General features: G+C 42.1%; 1 protein-coding gene and 1 pseudogene across 4 annotated transcripts in view; both read left to right on the top strand.

Moving 5' to 3' along the window:
• Positions 1-402: 402 nt before the first annotated feature.
• Positions 403-20,546, top strand: part of JAK1 (Janus kinase 1) — a 156,105-nt gene continuing 135,961 nt past the window's right edge. For 2 of the 4 annotated variants that reach the window (XM_072820623.1, XM_072820626.1), the window contains exons 1-3: positions 403-473; positions 1,898-1,967; positions 18,853-18,967. The gene's annotated coding sequence lies outside the window, so the exon portion shown is untranslated. Of the gene's footprint in view, positions 474-528; positions 600-906; positions 976-1,897; positions 1,968-18,852; positions 18,968-20,546 lie in introns of those variants that run through there. The other 2 variants (XM_072820621.1, XM_072820625.1) reach the window with 2 other exon arrangements.
• On the top strand, positions 1,966-6,859 carry LOC140630444 (proteasome maturation protein pseudogene; annotated as a pseudogene).

Raw genomic sequence — 20,546 nt, 5'->3', positions numbered from 1 at the left:
CTCGCCCCGCTGCAGGGCGCCCCCGCGCGCGGCCCCGGGGACTCCGCCGGCAGGAGTGGGGGGTGGGGGGTGGGGAGCGGGGAGCGGGGGCGGCGGGCGCGGCGGCGGCGGGGAAGTCCGGGCCCCGACTTTCGGTTAGAGCACGCGGGCTGCCGGGCGCCGCGCCCCGCCCCCGCCCCCGCCCCCGCCCCCGCCGGCCGCGCTTTCGGACGGTGACGCAGCCGCCCGCGTCCGCAGAAGTCGGCGCGGAAGCCGGGAAGCTCCCGGGGCCGCCGCAGCCTCCCGCCGCCCCCGCGCCCCTCCCCCCGCGGCCCGCGCCTGCGCCTGCGTCTGCGCCTGCGCCGGGGCCGCCCGGGAGCCCGGGGGGGGGGGGACGCGCTCTCTGCGCGCATCCTCGCCGACGCACCTTCGGTCGGGTTCGTGGCTCCTGTCCCTGTCCTAGCGACGTGCGTGCCAGCATTAGTCACTTAGAGGTGAGGACACAGGCCCCAAAACGTCAAGTTACGTGCTTGAAGTCACACAGAAGGCAGCAAATCCAGCTCTGTCTGGACACAGCGACGTCCCGTGTCTCTCGGATCAGCCCCCGGTTTGCATTCCAGGTAACAGGTGGGACGAGGGAACTGCGAGGCGGAGCCCCTCCTCTGGGGCAGCGGGGGCTGCTCTGCTTCTGGCTGCTGCTCGCTTTGGCCCAAGGTGTCGTCGAGGTATTTTTCTCCGTGCGTATCACGCAGTGAGCAAAGTCGGAAAGCGTTTCGCAGACCTTCTGCCCCTACTTTCAAACCATATGCTGGGATCCAGGACACCTAACGTAAGAGAGTTGTTGGAGGATTAAATAAGACCGTGTTTGCACGGGTGCTGGCACCTCGAGGATCCTCAGTACCTGTTAATTGTCTCTTCTTTTTGCAGCGTCCCCGGGGACATCTGGGCACCCCCCCTCCCCCTTCTAACACTGCAGAGGGGACGCAGTCATTTTAGGTCAGTACCCTCTCGGACAGATGAGAGATTTAGTCCACTCAAGGGGAAGATCACTTACCCCCATCTCCATCTAATTAGTGACAGAAGGCGAGCTAGGGGGCCCTGTCCTTTGGAAGCGTGCAAGGGCTCTTGCCACCTCACCCGCTTTTTCCTCCCAGAAGCTCTGAGGCCAGAATGTGACTTGACTTCCTCGGAGACCTGATGACAGTGATGTGGGCAGGGACCTCCGGGAAGGAGGAAGTCAAGTCACCCGGTTCACAGCTGGCCTGTCTGCCACCCCCTCCAGAGGGACCCAGCACCTCAGGCTTGCAGCCAGCCCTACAGGCCTGGCCCTCTTTCCTGGCTAGGACTGGGCCTCTTTTGGTGGAACTACAGCCCAGTAAAAGAGAGAGAGAGAGAGAGAGAGTGTGTGTGTGTGTGTGTGTGTGTGTGCTGGGGGCAGAAGGGGGGGTGGCTTCTGGCTCAGGAGGGTCCAAATAAATGTAAATGAGGGTAGGAAGAAATATGCTGACTTTTGGATTTTTTCTTGGATGGGACAGACTCCTTCCATGGCAAATGGCTTCGGGGTCAATGCAAATTTTTGAGAGGAATTTATCTTGAATAGTGAAACATACTAATGCAAGTTTTCTAACATCATCAAGTCTTGGGGACTGTTTGGGCTTTTTAGTCAGCACTGGAGCAGCTGTTTTTCCCTTCCAAGCCTCTATTTTGTGAAATGAGGCTAAAATACCTGGGCAGCCCTTTCCCTTGGGCACCCTGGAATGCTGGGACTATGAATGGCATCTCAGAAGAGCTAGAGCTCCAAAGGGCAGTTGGACCATGAAAGGACAGGACTCTCTCCTTTGAAAACAAAGTGCTCCTTTTTAAATCACAAAAACAATTAGTATTTTTGTACAAAGTTTTGTTTTGTTTTGTTTTTCAGAATCAGAAAGAAGAAAAGGATTGAAATCCCACACCAAGGAAACCATTGTTGACAATGTATAGCCTTAAATGTAAGCAGACTGAACGGCTTTTTTCCTTGAACAGCCTTTTTTTCTTGAATAAAATATCGTGACATGCTACTAAATATTTTCCATATATGTATTAAATGGGTACTTAGTATTCCATTACGTGTTTATTTAGCTAAAGTCCAGTTGAAGGATTAAAATTGTGTCCTGGATTTTGCTATTAAAACAGCAATGAAGTGTGAGCCTTGTAGCTAAATCTTTGAGCACATTCCCAATTATTTATATAGGTAAATTTCCTAAGTGTGTTGTTTCTGGGTCCAGGAGTAAAGGTTGCTCTACAGTGACCTTTTAAGCTTGATTCTCTCTACCCTATCCCCACCCAGTGTTTTCCCAGACTTTCTGTACCATTTTTTCACCAAGAATTTATTGAACACTCATCACATGACAGCCACAGCTTGATACAGAAATGAATATTTGTAGCACAAGGTGCATAAATGTCAGAGAAAGCTTTGGGTAGTCAGATGCCCAATTTGAAGAGGGTCTTAAAAAACCCGTTGAGTTTTTTTAAAACATTCAATTTAATTAACATATAGTGTATTACTAGTTTCAGAAGTAGAATTTAGTGATTCATCAGTTACATATAACACCAAGTGCTCATTTACATCAAGTGTCCTCCTTAATGCCTATCACCCAGGTGTCCCATCCCCCCAACCCCATCCTCTCCAGCAACCCTGTTTGTTTCCTATAGTTAAGAATTTCTTATAGTGGGCATCGGTGGCTCAACGGTTTAGCACTGCCTTCAGCCCAGGGCATGATCCTGGGGACCCAGGATTGAATCCCATGTCAGGCTCCCTGCATAGAGCCTGCTACTCCCTCTGCCTGTTTCTCTCTCTCTCTCTCTCTCTCTCTGTCACTCACTCACTCACTCACTCATGAATGAATAAATAAATAATAAATAAATAAATCTTTAAAAAAAAAAGAGTCTTTTATGGTTTGTCTCCTTCTCTGATTTTGCCCTGTTTTATTTTTCCTTCCCTTCCCCTATGTGCATCTGTTTTGTTTTTAAAATTCCCCATATGAATGAAATCATGTGACATTTGTCTTTCTCTGACTTATTTTGCTTGGCATAATACCCTCTAGTTCCATCCACATCTGCAAATAGCAAGATTTCATTCATTTTGATGGCTGAGTAATATTCCGTTATACATATCTGTCAATGGACATCTGAGCTCTCTCCATAGTTTGCTATTTTGGGCATTGCTGTTATAAACGTTGGGCTACATTTGCCCCTTTGAATCACTATGTTTGTATCCTTTGGAAAAATACCAAGTAGTGCAATTACTGGGTCATAGGTAGCTCTATTTTTAACTTTTTGAAGAACTTCCACACTGTCTTCCAGAGTGGCAGCACCAGTTTCCATTCCCACTAACAGTGCAAGAGGGTTCCCCTTTCCCCATGTCCTCCCCAACATCTGTTGTTTCCTAAGTTAATTTTTGTCATTCTGACTGGTGTGAGGTGGTATCTCGTCTTGGTTTTGATTTATATTTCCCTGATGCTGAGTGATGTGGAGCATCTTTTCACATGCCTGTTGGCCACGTGTAGTTCTTTTTGAAGAAATATCTGTTCATGGCTTCTGCCCATTTCTTGAAAAACCAGTTGAGTTTTTCTCACCAGGGGATTTTAGGTGAGAGGAGGTTAGTGAGGAGCATTGAAAAAGAAAGAGAGGAACAATGAAAGGGTCAGGGGGAGTTGTCTGTACAGAAGCATGGTGGCCTAAGAGCCTGGTACGTGTTCATATAACTTGGGAAAATTGTGAGTTGTCTTGTGTGTTTGTACTGAGAGTAGACTTGGGAAGAATAGTGATAGAATGAGAAAAAAATTAGCCTGTTACGTTATGCTAGAAAGCTTTGACCTTATTAACACAGTAAAAAGAGAAAGTTATTTATGGAGCCTCCTAGGTCATGCTGAAATTGGATCTTCCCACTTAACCTACTGAAGAACCCTGTCTTCATTAGACCCTCAAAATCATTCTGAGGGAGAAAAAACAAAAGATCGGAAATTTTGCAAAGGAAATATCCCAAAGGAATGCAGTGGAAACTGCAAAGAACCAACCAAATTCAGGAGTAGTAAGTACTATGTCCATCATGCTGAAGAGTGTGCTGTAGTAATCATTAGTAAATTTGGTCATGAGTAACTTTCTCTTCTCTACTTTAAAGAGAATGGCCTCAGTGGTAGTCCATGCCTAGAGATTATTTCAGTCTCCTATCAGGAAAACAAATCCTAGATTAATAAATCTAAAAACACGTAGCATAGATTTTAGTATGTGAAGGCCCTTTGTAAACTGTAAAGTAGTGTTCAATGAAAGATGTATTTCTGGAAGGAGATTTAATAAAACTTTTACTTATAGACAAGGAGTCCAAAACTTCTTAAATTCTGTATCCAATCTCCTTTTGCACTGAGTTTTTAATTTCTATCATTTTTTTTTTCTTAGAAGTTCTGAGACTTCTAAGACAACTCTGAATATATTGTCTCTTGTTTCTTGCTCATATCTACCAGCTTTCATTTCTTGAAACAAAGGTTCAAAGTTAAACTAATCTGTCCCCTAGCCTCTCGGCCTCCATCAGCAGGAAAAGTGATGGATCTCTGGTAAAACCTGAACTTCAGCTAAGAACATTCCTTCCCTACCCCTCACATAAGCATTGAAGAGGGAAGCCTAGGACTCTGTAAGCTCTTGAGAAGAGACCCCCGCCCACCAGAAGGGTCTTATCACCACCATCTAGCATTCCAATTCCATTTTGCCTATGTCACTGTTTATGTCAAGAAGCAGAAACTCTCAGATCATCCCTCATACACAAAACCCCCATGTGACCCTAAGGACAGTGAGATACTCTAGTATTTTATATCTCTCTCCTAGCTTTTCTCCCCACTGCCTGCCATACTATATATTTTATTAGTCTCCTTCTTCTAAAATGTAATCTCCTTAAGAGCCAGGGTATTTGTTTTGTTAGCTGCTTTGTCTTCAGAGTTTAGAATATTATCTGGCAAGTAGAAGGTATTAAAAAAAAAAGAATATTTGTTGGGTGAATTAATATTAAACCTTCTTGAAACGGAAGTGAGTGGCGGGGCCGGCTGACAGTAACAGGGATGAAAGGCTGTTCACAGAGCAAGTGAAGATGAATGCCAGAGGATTTGGATCTCAGCTAAAGGACAGTATTCCAGTTACTGAACTTTCAGCAAGTGGACCTTTTGAACAGCATGATCTTCGAAAAGGTTTTCCTTGTGTGAAAAATGAGCTATTATTGCCCAGTCATCCTCTTGAATTAACAGAAAAAATTTCCAGCTCAACCAAGATAAAATGAATTTTTCTACACTAAGAAACATCCAGGGTCTATTTGCTCCACTAAAATTACAAATGGAATTCAAGGCAGTGCAGCGGGTTCAGTGTCTTCAATTTCTTCCAAGCTCAAACCTTTCACTAGATAATTTGAGAGGTAATGATGAGACTATTGGATTTGAAGATATTCTTAATAGCCCATCACAAAGTGAACCACACTTTGGGAGAACCACACTTGATGGTGGAGTATAAACTCGGTTTACTGTGATCTGTTGTGCTGTTCATGAAAATAGAGGGGCTGCATGTTGTTTATAGTCATCTTTATTTTTTAAAAGATTTTATTTATTTATTCACGAGAGACACAGAGAGAGAGAGAGAGAGAGAGCCAGAGACACAGGCAGAGGGAGAAGCAGGCTCCATGCAGGGAGCCCGATGTGGGACTGGATCCCTGGTCTCCAGGATCACGCCCTGAGGCAAAGGCAGGGGCCAAACTGCTGAGCCACCCAGGGATCCCCCATTCTTCCTGCATTTTTTGAGCAGGGTGACTCCTTGTGTGTCCAGGTCCAGAGAAGTAAATAAAATTCAAAATGGCATAATAGCTAGGGACCACAGCTTTGCAGCATGAATTGTGATAGTGCCTGGAAGTTCATCCTTCCCCTAGACTTTCCCATCCCACTTAGAGGTCAAGAGGCCAAACTCCATTCCGTGCCCTGACTTCTATTCTACTGTGGCTTCACCCTGCTCTTAACCGAGGTTTATATACAAGAGAGAAAAATATCTAACTTAAAAAGATGCAGTCTTAACTCTGTTTTATTTCTTTAATACCATAGTCCATAGTATCTTATTTCTGATTCCTTTTATTATTTATAAATCTTCTCTTGAGAATATTTTCTGTTTACTGGAAGTTTTAAAGATCAGATCCTCCCAGGTTCAATGCTGCCAGCAAAGGTAGAGCGACCTTTTAACGTTACTTTAATCTTCAGGAGGGCATGAGGGTCTGAGCCTCAGCTCCTCATCTCAAATTTTTGTCAATTCTGAGAATGGGCCTTTAAGAGATGAACTCACATTGTCCAAGCTTATCATATGTATAAAATGATTTATAAATCTAGAATGTTGATATATCACATATGTGATCTTAGCAAGTTCCACTAGAAAATAAGTTCCACAAAAGGCAAAGTCAGTTCTCTGCTATATCCCCAACTGATAGTTCAGTGTGCTATGTGTTAGGTGCTCAGCAAATATTTGAATGCATGGTTTAATCCCTAATTGTCAGTTTTCTTTCTATAATTAAAGTACCATATATCTGATTGATTGTTTTGAGAATTTTGAGAGCTAATTTATAAGCATTTAGCATGGTATGTGCCACAAAGTAAGCATTCAGTAAATTTCTTATCAAAGATTACTTATCTAGGGCAGCCCCGGTGGCGGTGGCACAGTGGTTTAGCTCCGCCAGCAGCCCAGGGTGTGATCCTGGAGACCTGGGATTGAGTCCCACATCAGGTTCCTTGCATGGAGCCTGCTTCTCCTTCTGCCTGTGTCTCTGCCTCTCTCTCTGTGTGTTTGTGTCTCTCATGAATAAATAAATAAAATAAAATAAAAAAAAGAGGTAAAAGATCTCTACTATATCTGTATTTTTAAAAAATTACTTATCTATTAAGTTTTTATTTTGTTTTTTACTTATTTTACTTGAAATGAAACAACAATTATAGTTGCTACAAATATTTGTTTTACTTCTCACCCGTTTGGGGGGAAATTAGTTTGAAATATAAAAATGTGTTTTGAATACTCACTGTGTGGGTTACAAACACAATGTTTGTGCCACATAGAAACTGTTAATCCAGTGAAGGAGATAGACTTACAACATGACTGTATATAATACAAGGCTGCTTATGGAGCTATAGAAAAAGCACAGAGCTGGGTGCATCCTGAGGAAGGGGAGTCCAGCTGGCAGGAGGGTATAATGTCTGTTTGCTAACAAACTGAAGCTTATGATGAACAGGAAAGCATATTCCTGATGCATAAAAGAAAAGTGATGGTTTAGGGGTGCCTATGTGGCTCAGTCGGTGAAAGCATCCAATTCTTAGTTTTGGCTCAGGTCATAATTTCAGGATCATGGGATTGAGCCCTGCCTCAGGCTCTGCACTCAGCTCAGAGTCTGAGATTCTCCCTCTACCTCTGCCCTTCTTGGTCGTCATTTCTTTCTCTCACAAATCTTAAAAAAAAGAAAAGTGATATTTAAAAGATAGTTTAATTTTTAAAAGGTTATGGTTAATGTAAATTTTGTTTTCATTGCCTCATATTCTAATTCTTCATTTATAATCCATATAGAGTGTTGTGTGGCAACTCAGAATTAATCAGATTGTTTAATCAGTTGAAATACTGTTTTTCAAACTATTTTAGACACATTTTGATCTGTGTTCTACCAACAATAATATAGTTCTACCAAGTGACATCCTTTCATTGTATAAAAATAAAACTAAAAATTAAAAAATATACATATATATAAATATATATATTTTTGTAATTTATAATCACACTATCCTTTGGCAAGTGGAGAAGGAGATCAATAGAGGTGTAGGTGTCTCCTCCATGTGCCAAGGTACAGACATGCGTTTCCTTGTCGTCCCTTTCTGTGCAGCAGCTTTCTTTCCTGTTCCTCATTATACTGGAAATATGGCCTTCTTTGCATTTCCAGTTGTATTAGATTCCCCCCCCCCCGTTTTTTTTTGTTTTGTTTTGTTTTTTTTTTCAGATTTCCCCATTTTGGGAGACTTTAGCTCTTGAGCTGATTTCTAACAACCCAGTCTTTTTAGATCTTCAAATTTCTCAAGAGTAGCTGGACTTTTATGTGAAATCAGCAATTTTTAAATGTTGGCAACCAATTGAGACTTACTTGTTTTTTAAAGTGCAGAATAACAACAAAAAATCACCAAGGGCCATATATGGGCTTCAGTCTATCAGTTTATAATCTCTGTTCTAAACAGGATAAGCAATCAACCCATCAATCAACTCAGGTGTGTTCTATGTATGTAATGTAGAATACATTTTGCTAGAATGCATCCATTAGATACAATACTCCCAGATTTGGAGAGAAAAGGCCAACTTTAGATTTTTAAAAAATTTTCTTTATAAATGTACGTGTCTAGGTTTTTTTGTTCTGGAAATATGGTCCCTGTACCTACAATATGAGGAAATATAGGGCATAGTCCCAGCTATCATAGATTTTTTACATTCTGTGTGGTAATAGAATGTGAGATGGACTGAAATATCAAGAGATTTAAAGAAAGAAGAACACCCTGAAATTTACTAGCTCAATCTGAGTCTGCTTTAAAGGGAACTAGCTTGGGGAGCCTGGGGAGCCACATGGCTCCATCTCTCACACCATAAGTTCCATGCTTAACCAAACCGGGGTGTCTCAGTCAGTTAAGCACCTGCCTTTGGCTCAGATCATGATCTCAAGGGTCCTGGGATGGAGCTTTGTGTTGGGCTCCCTGCTCAGCAGGAAGTCTGCTTCTCCCTCTCTTTCATTCCTGCCCCACCCCACCCCACTCGTGCTCTTTCTCTTTCTCAAATAAATAAGATCTTTAAAAAAAAAAAAAAAGGAATAAGGAAGAGATAGTGTTTGTGCTTCTGTAATTGGGAAAATTCTAACCAAGCACAGTGTTGCATGACTATCCAAAGGGTGCCTTCAGTAATTATTTTGAAGGAAATACAAAAGATCAATGTCCCTTTCCTTTTGGTTTGTTCATTTCTTACAAACCAAAGGCAACCTGAAAGATTTTCTAATTTATAAAAGGCTCAACAAATGTAATCATTTTTACATAATAAAAGGAAGGGGGAAAATCCAAGTTATTAGGGGAAATATTTGAGCTGATATACTCTTGTATGTTATTCTCTTTAATTACCTTCTCATCATTAAAGGATTGCTTTTTTTAACCAACAAAAAATAAATGTGCACAGGTACATCAAGATTTTAAAATATGTATAGGCTTCTCATGTTGAAAAGTGTCACTGAAATCGACTATCTGTATTCTCCTAAAACCAAGGCTATTAAATCTATTATAGGGCATTTCACTGGCGTCTGATTGTTTGAAGGGGCTATAGGGAAACTGATGACATTAAGTAAGATAGATTATGGATCACATTCAACTCTCATCTCTCCATGGGCCTAACAGGCATATAGCTTGCATTATTGCTAATGGGAGTTTTGAGCATAAGCCTTTGTGTACTTAAGAGTTTACCATTAAAAAATCTATCAATTTCCTAATCCTTGCAGTACAATGCAAATGGGCTTTAACTTTAGGTGTGACTTGTTAATTGGTTGACAACAGCCTCATTGTAAGTGATTGACATCCAACAAGTTCTTTTTCCTTCTTTTCTGCCCCTTTTTAGTTCCAGAACCAAAAAGCATTTATCAGCAACCTAGAATAAAGACAACAGGAGGAGACCTTGGTTACTTATGTAGACTTAAAACAGCAATGCAGGAATCTAGATAGGGTTATGTTTGCAGTACTTTAGGAATTACCAGGCATAGTCACACGTATGGTGTCACACTGAATCTCACTGCAATTCTGTCTTGAGAGTAGGTTAGTCTTAGACTGGGTAGATACAATGAAATACCATAAGTTGGGTAGCTTATAAACAGTAGAAATTTATCTCTCACGGTTCTAGAGGCTGAAAATCTGAGATCAAGGTGCCAACCTGTTCAGGTCCTAATGAGAACTCTCTTCTGGGTAGCAAACTGCCAGCTTCTCATTGTGTCCTCATGGGGCAGAAACAGGGCTCTAGCCTCATGACCTAAGTATCTCCTCAAAGTCTCCCCTTCTAATGCCTTCATATTAGGGGTTAAGATTTCAACATGAATTTGGTAGGGGGGCAGGTAACACAAACATTTCATTTGTTGCAGTTGGGCCACCTATTACACCCATGTAGACTGATTATCAGAGTTACGTTCAAATTTCTTATCCAGTGTCACAAAGCTTGCACATATGAAAACCAGGACTGGAACCTCAACTTCTTTTGGCAAGAAGTCCAGTGCTTTTTGCAGGGCCCCAAATTGCTTCTCAATCTTTCAATTTCACAAGTGTTTCTTAGGGCCCATTTCATCAGATTCTAAGAATGGCAACAGTGCACGACATTACTACCTCCTCTCAGAGGACTTAGAGTTTATTTGACCAAAGTTTGGGTACATGGCTATATCATCAATTATATTTTCATGAAGTGTTTTCAGAGTGTAGAGAAAGGAGAAATTGTGGGCTGTTCATTGGGGGAAATCTCATGCAGGAGGCCTATGGGCTTTCATGGATGCTCTACAACAAATAAAGTAACTAAGGAGTTAACCCCTTTGAGCCTGTGTTGGCCACTGTGTGAGGTACCTTTTCATACTTTCCCTCATTTAGACATCATCATAATCCTCTGAAGGAGGTGTTATTACATGCCACTTTGGAGATTAAAAAAATCAGTGCTTGCAGGGGTGGAAGGCCTACTTGTCCAAGTCACTACAGTAGAGACAGAGCCAATGTTGAACATATGTTGAAACCAATGTTGAACACCAATGCCCCAACTCTTAACCACTATGGTACATGATTTTATACTCAGTAGATTTAAGAATCTGACTTTTTTACAAATGTATGTAAAAATGCATCTAGGCCTCTAAAGCAAAAAAGCAATTGGAGTTCCCCTTTTCCTTGACATGTTGGCAGACCTGTGGAACAAGAACAGAAAGGGGGGATTTATTAGGTTCCAAACTCTCACTTTATAAAACAAAGTTCTGGCCCACACAGGAATACCCTGAAGCTTCAAGATGACAGTGAAAAGGCCAAGGAGTCAGACATTCTGCCAAACTTAGCAAAACAAAACAAGAGAGTATGAGCAAAGAGGACATTAAGGGATTAGGACAATAAGGGCTGGTCCAAATCTTTTAAGGAGACCCAGCCTTCATGGCCTAATACTTGGGGGATAATCCACCAGTGGAAGTTGAGATGCCACAGCTTTGTTCTAACCCCTGACGGAGGAGATCCAGGAGAAAGCTCATCTCCCTGTATAAGTGTCTAGAGCTATCAAATAAGGTTTACCCATGCTTTCTAGAAACTTTCTTCAATGTACTTTTTATATATACATACTTACAACACAAACATATTTTTGTACTCCTTTTAAAGTCTTTCCCCTAATGCCCTACGTACTACCTCAGCAGTTTTTGTCACCACAGTAGTGGTTGGCCAGCATAGAGTGCTGGTTGGTGTGTGTTTATCCACAGGTATTGGCAAGTATACAACACGGAGGGAAAAGGCTTCAAGCAGTTGGGAGAGAGGTCGGCAACATTAGGTCACTGGACTCAAAGGCAGATAAGAAGATGCTGAGAGATTTAGTGGAGGGTTGACAAGAACAGTTTTAATTAGTTGTGCTTTTTAAAAAAAATGTGGTAAAATATATACAACACAAAATATGCCATTTTAACCATTTTTAAGTGTATGGCTCAGTGACATTAATTATTGAAAATGTTGTGTGACTACTACCATGATCTATTTCCAAAACTTTTCCATCACCCCAAACAGAAACTCCATATCCATCAAGCCAAAATGTCCCATTCCTCCTTCCTCCAGCCCCTGATAAACTCATGCGCTTTCTGCCCCTATGAATTCATCTATTTTAGAAATCGTATGAATATATGGAATATAGGAATATATGACTTCATATATATTCCTATATTTCACACAATATCTGTCCCACTGTGACTGGCTTCTTTCGAGGTTCATCCACGTTGTAGCATATCAGAACTTGATGTCAGAACTGTAGTATTAGAACTTCATACCATTTCATGGCTGAATATTCTATTGTATGTAGCTACCACATTTTGTTTATCCATTTATTTGCTGATAGACACTTGGATTATTTCTACCTTCCAGCTATTGTAAATAAAGCTGCAATGAACCCTGGCTTACAAGTGTCTGTTTGAATCCTTCTTTTCAATTCTTTTGTGTATGTATATATATCAGGAGTGGAATTGCTGGGTCATGGATAATTCTATGTGTAACTTTTTGAGAAACTACTTTCCACAGGGACAGCACCATTTTACATTCCCACCAGCAGGGGATGAGGGTTCCAGTCTCTCCGTATCCATGCCAATACTGGTTAATTCCGTTTTCTTTTTATAGCCATCCTTGTAGGTGTGAAGCGGTATCTCATTGTGGTTTTGAGTTGTATTTCCTAATGACTAATGACATTGAGCATTTTTAATGCAAGTACTGACCATTTGTATATCTTCTTTGGATAAATGTCTATTCAAGTACTTTGCTCATTTGTTAATTGAGTTGTTTGTTTTAGGTTGAGCTGTAGGAGTTCTTAGGTATGTTGCATATTAAACCCTTATCAGATATATGATTCGCAAATATTTTCTCCCATTCCGTGGGTTGTCTTTTCACTTTTTAAAAATATTAGCACAATTTTACTTCAACTTTTTTTCTGCTTATAAAAAAACTTCTGACCAAGCTGATATGTAAAAGGCTAACAGCTGTTGTCTAAAGGCAATGTGGAAGCCATGAGGCTGTCCCTTAGACATGAGGCACTGTGTAAAATCTCCCCCACACTGGGGCCCAAGGCAGGTGAAGGGGGTAGAACTCTACCTTTAGGGTTGGTGGCCCCAGCCAGGAGCCCAGGTTCCCCCTCCCTTGTCCAAATCCCCGTTTTGTGGTAGATGGGACTCTGCCAAGCTGACAGCTTGGAACTCCCAAGCTGCTTGAATGTTTGGGTGTGTTAGGGGAAAATGCTGTGGTTTCAAGATGGCCCACGTGCCAGCCCTCAGAGAACCTCAGCCAGTACCCTCTTCCCACTTTAGAGAGCCGACCTCCTGTCTGGCTGGGGCCTGGCTGGGCCTTAGAATGGGAAGCAGCCTTTCACCTCAGCATCCTTCCCTCTCATCACAACCCCCATGCCCTGGAATTTTTGGTGTCATGGGCCTCATGTAATGTCAGGTGCTGCGGAAGCCTACCAATACCTCTGAGGCAGACAGTGAGGGGTGGCCCCTGACCCCTGGAGCTCTGGGATGCCTATACATTATGTTTATTTCCAGACTGTGGTCCACTGCAGGGAGAGGTGGGTCAAGCAAGGTGCTGGGAGCCTCAACCCTGTAGTGTGTGTATGTGGCAGAGAGGAAGTTGAAGGATAGAAGGAGGGACAAGGAATCATGAGGACAGGGTCGGGGCTGAGTGAGAGTGAGGAAGGAACTTGCCCTGAATGTTGCCGCTGTGGCCCATCTGAAACAGAACTCTGTTCCAAGGGAGACCCTTTGGATCAGCTCAGCTGGGTAACCACCCAGGGCATGGGTAGGCTAGGCTGAACTTGGGCCACAGTATTGAAGAATGATTGTGCAGGGGTCCTGGGTACAGACAGGGTGTGGTGATATCTGGGCTCTGCATGATGCCAGCGCCTGGCCAACAGAAGGTAAAGCAGCACTCTTTGGAGTGGCCCATGGGGTCCAGGTTGGACAGGCAGGCAGACTGGCTTATGGACAGGAGCAGCACTGTCCACTTTTGGGGGTGGTAGGTGGTTCCAGATCATCTATTATTCACGAAGCCCTAGCTATAGTCCAAAGCTTCAGGATTTTTTTTCCCCTCTATCAGAAGCAAGTGCAGTGTTCATTCCTTAGTTCCTTTAGCTTTGGCTGTAGCAGGATGTCCTTCTCGGTCCAATCGGCAAAGAGCATTTGGCATATGGTGTGGTTGTCCAGGTCCTTCATAATGTTATGGTTCACCTACAGCATCTGACTGATGCCCATTCCTCCCATGGTCACACCAATAGACTTCACCATCTTGATGACAGGGTTGGATTTCTTGTCTGGACAGATGGCAAACTTCCCTTTGCCTGGGTAGACTAGCAGCCAGTTTGAGCCCTGGAACTCACTCAATGATGTCTCTAATCTTCTCGTTTTCTGGGTCCTGGGACATTTTCCCTCTAGTGGGAAACTTGGGATGGATGCCTTTGAAGAAATGCTTGATGACCAAATCCACTAAGCCCTTGTCATGGCTGGAGATAAGTATACAGCACAAATGACCAGGTTTTTTTTTTTTAATTATTTTTTTAAGATTTTATTTATTTATTCATGAGAGACACGGAGAGAGAGAGAGGCAGAGACACAGGCAGAGGGAGAAGCAGGCTCTATTCAGGGAGCCTGACGTGGGACTTGATCCTGGGTCTCCAGGATCACACCCTGGGCCGAAGGCAGCACTAAACTGCTGAGCCACCTGGGCTGCCTGGTTTTGGTGGATTTGAATCAACAAGTAGATATGCTGGCCAATGGGAAGGCCTAGAATGTGATGGGACCATAGCAACATGAAGCAGAACCACTGGGTACTATGGCCAGTGTTCTTATTGATGAGCCACAGTGGATACTTGATGTCCAGGTTTCTAAGGGTTATGGCTGGGGCCCAGTACTGGATAGCTGGGAAGGCTGTAGAGGAACCAGACTGAAGAGAGCTCCACATGCTCCCTATGCTCAGCTGGGCCCTGTGGTAGTGGCTGCTGCCCAGGCCAAGTTGGGCTGCCTCTTTTCACTTTTATAATAATGTCCTTTGATGCACAGTTTTTAAAAAGTTTTTAATTTTAAGTCCAATTTAACTATTTTTTCTCTTTTCTTGCTCATACTTTTGATGTCATATCTAAGAATCCATTGCCAAACCCAGGATCACTAAGATTTACCCCTATATTTTCTTCTAAGAGTTCTTTGGTTCCATTTTGAGTTATTTTTTATATGTGATATGAAGTAGGGATCCAACTCCATTCTTCTGCATGGGGAAATCCAGTTATGCCAACATTTTCTTCTGAAAAGACTAATCTGGGATCCCTGGGTGGCGCAGCGGTTTGGCGCCTGCCTTTGGCCCAGGGCGCGATCCTGGAGACTCCGGATCGAATCCCACGTCGGGCTCCCTGCATGGAGCCTGCTTCTCCCTCTGCCTGTGTCTCTGCCTCTCTCTCTCTCTCTGTGACTATCATGAATAAATAAATAAAATCTTAAAAAAAAAAAAAAAAATAAAGTACTTGTAAGGGCAGCCTGGGAGGCTCAACAACTAAACTCCGTGGAATATTAAGTCCCTATATCCAAACCCATTAAAAAAAAAAAAAAAAAAGATAACAATGAAGTTTGCTGCATCAATCTCTTCCTTTGATGAGCAATTTCTTTTTAGCATGTGATGCTGTTTGATAACATTTTATCCACAGGATTTTTTTCTTTGAAAATTGGAGTCCATTCTCTGTTACTGCTTTATCGTTTCTTAGGGGGAAAGCTTTCAGTCTTTTATTACTCTGGGTTTTTCATAAATGCCCTTTATCATGTTAGAAAAATTCCCTTTTATTTCTAGTTTTCTGAGTGTTTTTATCACAAAAGACTGTTGGATGTTGCCAAATGCCTTTTTTTTTTTTTTTTTTTTTTTTTTTGCAACAACAAGCTAGGAAATGATCCTAGGTCTTTGGTTTTGTTCTTGTTTTTGTTTGTTTGTTTTTACCTTCGTTCTAGTAATGTAGTTTATTACATTGATTTTCTTATGTTGAACTACTCTTGTATTCCTGAGATAAATCCCGCCTGGTCATGGTAGATAATCCTTTTAATATGCTGTTGGATTTGATTTCCAAGTATTTTGTTGAGTATTTTTGCATCCATAAGGCTTATTGACCTGTAATTTTCTTTCCTTGTGATGTCTTTATCTGCCTTTGCTATCAGGATAATGCTGGTCTTATAAAATGAATTAGGAAGTTGTTTTCTCCATCATAATTAAGTGCATCAACTTTGGAGGCAGATGGTGTGAATTTTAATCCTGCCTCTGCTACCAAAAAGTTTGTGGTAAGTTATTTTGTTACTTACCCTGTCTAAACTTAATTTTGCATTCTGTAAAATGAGAGTGTTAGGAGAATTAATTGGGTTCATTCATTGTAAAGCCAGTGGTGTGCTGGTAAATGTTTAACAACTAGCTCTCAGAGGATGTGGAAGTGGGAAACCTTGATTGGTAGTGCTTGCCAATTTCCATAGCGTAACTACTGCAGTGACTGATTTTAAGGTGCCAATGTGAAATCATCTAATATGGAGTCATGGAGACATGCATACAGCCTGTTCTCATGTGCCAGGCTGACTCCAGCACATCACTTTTTAAAAAATAAAGTATGAAGTACATAATAAGTGATCAATGAATAAATATCATTTTCAGTTGCCTTTAACAACAAGAAAAAAATAAAATGAAAAAAGGATGATTCCTGAAAAATCAAGGTATATAACCTCTCTCTATATTGCCTTATGTTCTAAAATATTTTATATTCTAGGTATTTTGAAATGTTATCCTCAGATGGTCTATCCTCTGTGGGAATCACATTTCATACCCACTTTCCCTCTTTAGATCTTGCATCATTGTTTACAGTGAACATAATCACAGGGATGATGGTCCTTGCCCACAAGTCTATTTGCCCTGCTGGCAGCTGACCACACCTGGAAGGACGTGTTGCTCCTAACTGTTTAACCTTGAAGACAGCAGGAAAACTTAGAGACATCATCCTGCCTTGGCTTCCTGGTTGCTAAAGTGTTCTGCTTGATATTGGCCCTGCCAGGAGCCACCAGCCAGTCCTGCTTTCCTAAAAGACACACACAGATTGCCCAACCAGCTCCATTAGGCAAATGACTCTGCAAACGTCATGTCCTCTATACCTGTGCTCAAACCTGGGTTTAAGAAAATCTATGAAGCAAACAAAGACTATCTTACCCTGTCTCCTGGGTACCAGGTCTTAATCTCTTGACCAAATCACTGTGTTGTTCCCATATTCCTTATCCATCCATCCATCCATCCATCCATCCATCCATCCATCCATCCAAGACTTACCGATGTCTGTGGCTGCAAATACAAAGATGCTATATGGCTCTAGTGTCTGTATTCACAGCCTGGGATGGGGTTGGGTAAAGTGGAGATAGAAATGCAAATGAATAGTGGGAATAAGGTATAGTAAGAAAAAGTACAAAAGTACATGTGAAGTGCTCTGTGAAACTAAAGGATGGTTCTTACTTGCCTCAGGGAGCTAAGAAGGTTTTTGCAGGGTGTGTGCAGGTAACCAAAGGGTAAAGCAGAGGTTTGGGGCCAGATTTTGATGGGCTTTGTATGCTCTACTGTGATGCTGAACTTGATCCTCCAGCCACAGGGAGGCTATTTCCTTTCCTCTTCTACTGCCCTGCATCTTAGGACTTCAAGGCTCTGGTCCATGCTAATAAAATAATAACTAGCTTTTTTAGGGCTTACAATGTGCCAGATACTGTACTCAGTGCTTTGAATTCATTATTTAACTTAATCTTCACAACAACCTTAGAAGACAGAAAACCTCATTATCTGCATTTTAGAGATGAGAAAACCGGGATTTAAACCTCAAAGTCTTAAAACTAGGAAGAGGCAGAGCTAAGACCTAGTTCTGATTCTCAGCCAAGACTGTGCTCCTAGAAACAAAAGCCAGTAGGACTTGGTGTAGTTGAGGGATTAGGAAGAGTGGATCCATCTCCCCAAACCAGCCTCTGAAACTTCCCCACATTTTTAAAATGTTCATACTTTAAACCCTCTTACCTCCTACATGGGCTGATGGCAACAATCTGAAAACATCTCGTTTAGGAGACAGTCATGGTTATTGTGGAGCAGGGCTTCATATGATGTTGATGGCAGGGTCAACTTACCTCCAAGACTGTGGTTGTTTCTGGGGTGATGTTGAATTAATGATTAGTCTGCTCATGTATAAGTCAGTTAATGCCCCTCCCAAATAATGTAATGTGTTAACCCAATTAAAAACACCTGTACAACTAAACTGAAGGTCAGAACTGTCAACTCCCATTTTACATTCTGTAAAAGGAAGCAGGAATTCTATTTAACCCTTCTTGCCAGTGTTAGACTTATATATTAACTATATATTAAATATGTACATATATAATTTAATTTAATGTTGATATCAACTCTGTAAAATTGTGTGTACAAATGAGTGACCTGAAGCTCAGAAAGGTAAAACCACTTGTTCAAGGTCATGGAGTCAATTTTCTTTCTACTACTCAAGACTCTCTAACATTGGGGTGGTCTTTAGTTTGTATCCTATCAAATAACTGCCCTTCAGGGTGCCTAGATGGCTCAGTTGGTTAAGTGTCTATCTGCTCCTCAGGTCATGATCCCAGGGTCCTGGGATTGAGCCCCACATCGGGCTCTCTGCTCAGTTCCCTCTCCCTCTGTGGCTCTTTCTCCCAAGTAAATGAATTTAAAAATCTTTAAAAAAAAGACACAAACAACTGCTCTTTTTTTTTTTTTTTTTTTTTAAGATTTTATTTATTTATTCATGGAGACACACAGAGAGAAAGGCAGAGACCTAGGCAGAGGGAGAAGCAGGCTCCATGCAGGGAGCCTGATGTGGGACTCGATCCCGGATTCCGGGATCATGGCCTGAGCCAAAGGCAGAGGCTCAACCACTGAGCCACCCGGGTGCCCCTGCTCTTTTTTTTAATAACGAGGATTTGAATGTCCTTAAAGGAGCATTATTATTTTAGAAATGTGGTGTAGTGAAAAGAGCAGGAGCTTTGACGCCAGATATTCCTGTGTTAAGATTCTAGTGCCTGCTCTTGAAGTGGTGTGACCTTTGGCAGATCACCTGATCTCACCTGAAAAGATGATTGTGAGAATTGCAGCAGATGGCGGGCCCCTGGAATACGTCAGTACAGGTTAGTTCTTTCCAGCTCCTCCTCGGTGTAACATGAATAGACAGCTCCAGCCAACTCAAGCAAATTGGTTACATACTTAATGCATTTTTACAGGTATGTAAATTTATTTTAATTGAAACAAATTCCTGCTATATGATATTCTGGGGGGAATTTTGGGGAAGGTATTGTGAAGCTAGGCAAATTATACAGCTCCCAGACCAGTCAGGGAGGCTCATGACTCAAGAGAATTTTGGGGGAGAAAACAGAAATGATGCTGTGTTGGAGCCACAAAATATCTGGGCAGAGACATGACACAGGGACAGATGGAATGAGAAATAGCAATAGAAGGCAGCAGACACAGATTTCCCAAGACTGATGGTTGTAGTACACACTGTATGAATGTGTGTGTGTGGGAGAGACCAGTTGGAAAGGGTCAAGGAACCCATCATGACCCCCCTCCTGCCTTCTCTCCTGCTCTGTCCCCCCATAGCACTTTTGGTTTCTCTTAGAGTAACCAGTGTACTTATCTCTTTGTAACAAGGTGGAGAGAATATAATTGTCTCTTAAGAGCTGGAGCCAAAATTCCACTTGGGGCTAGAAGCACCGAGGTTTGGAAAATTGGGTATAACCGAATTGGTTGCAGAGCCTGAGGCAAAATGTCATGACTTGAGGATATGGATGTTAGAGGAAGGTCCAGTTGCTGTGGGTACTGTGCAATTTTGGGGGGTAATCTGGGATGGAGAGTGTGTGGGAAAGAGAGGAGGGAGGGCAGAGGGCAAAGAGAGAGAGAGAGAGCAGCTAGCAGCATAGCTGAACTGTGATTCCTCCCTGCCATTCCCTACATCTCCAGCAATGACCATCAAAGTCAGGTTGCTTTGTGTGAGTGCCTTTGATGGGAAAACCGGGAAGGGGCAGAGTTTCATTTCAACATTGTGCAGAACATATTAGATGTGAGGAAGTGGAAGTGTCCCTTTGAGTATCATCCAGCTCTGGAAAGGGCTGTATACTTCCATAGGCCAGTGTTAAGGGTTGGGGATTCAAACCAAGTTTACCCAGATCTTTGCGAGCCAAAGGAGCCTCAGCTGACCTCTGAGTTATATCTCTGATTTCTTTCTCTTTCTTTCTTCACCTTTCCCTCCCCACCAACATATACCCCGTACAGTACTTCACATAGAGTAGGCACCCAGCTCTATTCAGTTGTGCTGAATCATATAAATATTCTGTGTGGTTTCTGCTGTTATGGTATGTAAAATTGAGTAAAGACAACACACACAGATATATTTCACACATAAGAATAAACCTAATCCTAAAAATTCTGGGAAGGATATAAATACCATCTAAATAGGCTTATCACTTTCCCATCTCTTTGTTTTTTGGTAACATTCAAGGTTCAATTCACATTTTACCCTTCAGGAAGGTTACCTGGATTTTCTTTTTCCTTTTTTTTTTTAAATTTACCTGGATTTTCGGTGATGTTTCCTATCTCTGAAATCTTATGCCATTACCCTTCTGTGTCAGCCACTTGACACTTGATCATTTATTTTTAGGGTGGATGTTTTGCCTTTTCTTCTAAAAAGCAGTCTCTGAGGACCACTCTTGC

This window comes from Canis lupus, chromosome 3 (genome assembly GCF_048164855.1).
Source record: "Canis lupus baileyi chromosome 3, mCanLup2.hap1, whole genome shotgun sequence".
Taxonomy (NCBI): domain Eukaryota; kingdom Metazoa; phylum Chordata; class Mammalia; order Carnivora; family Canidae; genus Canis; species Canis lupus.
This window is presented reverse-complemented; position numbering and strand designations above follow the sequence as displayed.